This window comes from Trachymyrmex septentrionalis, unplaced genomic scaffold (genome assembly GCF_001594115.1).
Source record: "Trachymyrmex septentrionalis isolate Tsep2-gDNA-1 unplaced genomic scaffold, Tsep1.0 scaffold5, whole genome shotgun sequence".
In the NCBI taxonomy this organism is placed as follows: Eukaryota; Metazoa; Arthropoda; class Insecta; order Hymenoptera; family Formicidae; genus Trachymyrmex; species Trachymyrmex septentrionalis.
In genome coordinates this window covers 1,629,089-1,633,482 of record NW_017305672.1, presented here as the reverse complement: position 1 = coordinate 1,633,482, position 4,394 = coordinate 1,629,089, and positions in this window count along the sequence as shown.

The following is a 4,394-nucleotide window of genomic DNA, read 5'->3' as shown; positions in this document are numbered from 1 at the left end:
TTTCCTTCGTTATCGGAAGCAGATCAATGCGTCCTTTATATGCAGTGGCAATTTTTTTTGATTAAATGTGCGTTATGATCAAATAAATTGTGAAACACTATAGGTATGCAACGCAAATCCTTAATTTATAGTAGATTGCAGTTTTAGTGCGCAGGGAATCTGTATCGTCCGGTTAAATGACGATAATCGCGTACCCGCATATCGTCTGGCGCGAACGGTTTCTCGCACACATGGCAATGCGTGGCGTTGTTGAATTTTTCCCAGTCATTTCACGTGAAACCTGCCACGGGTACATTAATCAAAATTAAAGACTGTACACTGTGCGCTATATTTTTCAATTTTTTCACGAACCATGTAATGCAGTCTTTATCGCAGTGAAAGCAATACGTGGATAATGTATCATCGTAGAAACAATGCACATAATACCCAATAAACATGTTATGATATTGATATATTTACGTAGCCGATTCAGAATTCCTATTTATCTTTTCCAATACGTCAGATCGGGGTAGACAACGAACGGAACGCGCTTCTTCTTGTAATGGCTGCCGAAGCTCAACAATTTGTTTTCTTTTTTCGGCAATCTTATCGCACAATTATTCAATTTTTCAATCTTTGTTGTAGATCTCCAATTTTGCGCTCGAGCTGAAGCAGTGTAGGCATCTAAAAAAAAACCGCACATTTATTATTAACAATATTATTACTATTATTAATATTATTATTATTATTTCATGAAAAAATTTTCGCGTACCTATTGCAGAAATATTTCTTATGCCCTTTTCTGCTAAGTTGAGTGTGGCGAGACGGGATAGGTCTTTAATGAGCGCAAAATGTCCCGCGCAAATCGTCCTCCACGTGTAAAAGGTTTAAGTGGTTTGCTCCTCTTTTCATTGGCGAGCTGCATCGGCACAATTCCCTTATCCATGATGTATTGTAGTTAATATTTCAAAGTTTAAAATTTCTTAATTTGGCTCAACGTCATTGGAAATTCAATGTTCGTGAGATTTAGAGCCAATGTTATAATCCGGATACGAAGATTTCCGTTCCACATTTTTTTGAGCCGGGTGTAGAACGGCAACAAGAGCCTACGCGAAATACACATTGTACGCGATTACACATTGATTATCGCTCTCTTTAGCATAATTTCTCGCGAAAGTTTGATATGACATCCCGCACGCAGAAGATTATGCTTGTTTATGCTCACCGTTAAATTCGGTATACGCGATATAACGCCCATCTTGTCACGTTCTCTTTCAACGATGCTAGGATAGACTCGATAACGCGCGACGTACGGTAAGATATGGGTTAACGCGTGATTGCTTAATGTACAAGCGTTATAAGGTTACATACAAAATAGATAGATAAGTCAGATAGATAAGTCTGTTAGAAACAAGGGGGCATCTGGTTAGCCTCCTAGCGCCATCACATCCCCCTTTCTAGAAAGAATTACAAATTCAAACGATCTGGAGCTTTAACAACTCGTCCGTAACGGATAGCCCGATGAGTATTCGAACCATTGCGAAAGATTGAGGAATCCGCAGTCGGTTGCGGGATAGATGGTACATCTGAGATTACTTCCGGTGGTACCGGCCTGACTTCCTGGATAGGTTCTAATGATGATGTGGCTGTTGTTGGACACACATGTTGTGTATTACGTCGTACAACACCCGAGGGTAACTGTACATTATATGATCGTGGTTCAGATTGTTTTGCTACCACTAGACCCGGGATCCAATTGCGATTCTCTTGATAGAGTTTTGCTATGTCACATGGTTCCAAGAATCGATTATGTGGGTCAACGTGCTTTTTTGGAGTTGAACTAATTCTTCTTGGACATTTTCTCGTATCTTTGGTATTAGTCATTTCAGTAGTCAGCATGGGTATACGTGTCTGCCGGCTAAAAAGCGTTGCACTGGTGAGTCCAGAACGTTGTTCCAGGGTACATTGCGTATGTTTAGCTACGCCTCATAAACATCACTCTTGTCAATAGTACATTTACGGAATAAATACTTGACAGCTTATACTGCCTTTTCTGCAAGACCGTCCGATCGGAGAAATCTTGAACTCGATGTTCTATGTTCCAACTCTTGATAAATTACTTGAACTTTGATGATGCAAATTGTAGTCCGTTATCTGTCTCTAGAATACAAAAATCAGTTGAAATGCTGTCACGATCTGACCGGTATCTGCTGGCTGTATCAGTATGCGAAATAGTAAAAACCCGAATAGCTGTCTACAATAACAAGGTATTGCTTATCCTTTATACTAGCGAAGTCAGCTGCGATTTTGGTACCTCCTTTAAAATTCTTTGTCCGGGATTCTTTGCGTCTTTTGGCAGACTGCGCATTTGTTCATGTCCTCTATATCCTTGCTCATCTTGGGTAGAACATGATTTTACGTGCACGATGCAACATTGCTTGTATTTCTAAATGACCTTTGTGCCAATTGCAAGTATTGTACTTTGAATGTAATGCCGCAGGAATCATTGGTCTGGAGATTTGAATACGATATCATTCATTATTGTAATTTCGTCTCGATTCCAAAATTGTCGTATTGGGTAGTCCAAATCCTTTTCATTGTTTGGCCATCCTATCATAAGTGTTTTTTTAAGAGATGCCATCAAAGATCTATGTTGGTTTCTTGTTTCAGTTGCTCAATGGCTGTTTGTGAGTACGGAACGACGACACATATTTCCACTTCTGGGTCTGTTTCTCTCTGTAGATTAGTACAGTTCCTACTTAATGTGTCTGCTAAAGGTATGTCTTTATCTGGTACGTCAGAGCATACTGTTGAGAATACAAGTATGTAAGTTCAGCGCGTTTCCGTTGCGAGTGTACAGACCAATACTTTATGCGTGACTGTACTGTACACGACACGAGCGCGGCTTCGACACTCATTGTAACCGACATCCGTTTGAGTGATCCCTCTCCTCAGTCTCAGTTTGTACTCCGACAAGAAAGGATCGCAAGTCTCAGTTTGTACTCCGACAAGAAAGGATCGCAAGTCTCAGCTTGAACTCCGATAGGAGAGGACAGCACGCTCGCGAAATACATAATTCACTTTTCAATAAACTACATTTAATTATAAGTTCTATTAATAATTACCGGCTCAATCCATCCAACCACGCTCTGCTAACTGAAAAATCTTATCACATACTGTAGAACGTCGGAAAAAATTCTTTGAAGCCGTATTGGTTGGTTTGCTAAAACTTTCTTATTTATGGACTCTAGCGACTTGATCGGTAAATATGGTCAGAATTTTATCGTAAAAGCTATCGACAAGATGGATGCCGCGTTTGCTCATTGTGGACCATAAGCGCGACCGTGTGACGATTTCAAAACAATGTTTGGAGATGTTTCAACGTAATCCAGATAATTTCTGTATCGATTCATTACTGTGGACGAAACATGGATACATTACTTCACACCCGAGACAAAGGAACAATCAAAACAATGGACTTCACCGGGTGAACCAGCTCCGAAGAAGGCGAAGACCGTGAAGTCGGCCGGAAAGATGATGGCCACAATTTTTTGGGATGCACACGGTATAATTCATATTGATTATCTTCCGTCGAAGCAAACGATCAATGGCGATTACTATGCAGCCTTATTGGACCGTTTCAACAACATTTTAAAGAAAAAACGTCCCCATTTGGCGAAGAAGAAAGTGCTCTTCCATCAAGACAATGATTATTGACTGCCCTCATTTAAACCATACAACTTTTGTTTAAAAAATTGTTTTCTATCTTTTATACTTCCGACGATATTCGGCTTGAAAGAAAAATATTGTTTTTTTTTTTCAAAGAGATTTTTTTCAAAGGGTTTTACCCCTTAAATATGAATTAGCGCAAATATTTAAAAAATACGTATTTCTTAGATTTTCATGTTTTACAACATATTTCATGGAGAATTAAATCGGTTCAGGACAGTTGTAAAACTTCCCTTATAAATCGAAAAGTTCTATATCATTTCGTGCAATTTTAAAAATAGTTAGGTTCTAAAAATTGCTGAATAAACGGGTAAAATCGACAACTTTAAGATATTTTTCAGTTCTTTATGATATATTTTAAAGATGTTTTTTCAAAGAACTTTTAAATATAATATACGAGGTCTGTTCAAAAAGTATCGCGAATTTTGAATTTCCGCGGGTTACGTATATTCGATTTTCGATTTTTTGTGGCGTTATGTTGGTACTCATGTCTCTCACTTATGCCGACAAGTTCGGCCATTTTGAATGTTCAGTTAATTTTTGACAGCTGCTTTGCTTGCACGTGTTTTGGCTCGTCTTCGATTTTTGCCTATTCCAAAAAATGGATCAAAGAATCTGTATCAAATTTTGTGTGAAAAACAAAATTAAGTGCGCGGACGCATTCCGAATGTTGACTGTGGCATATG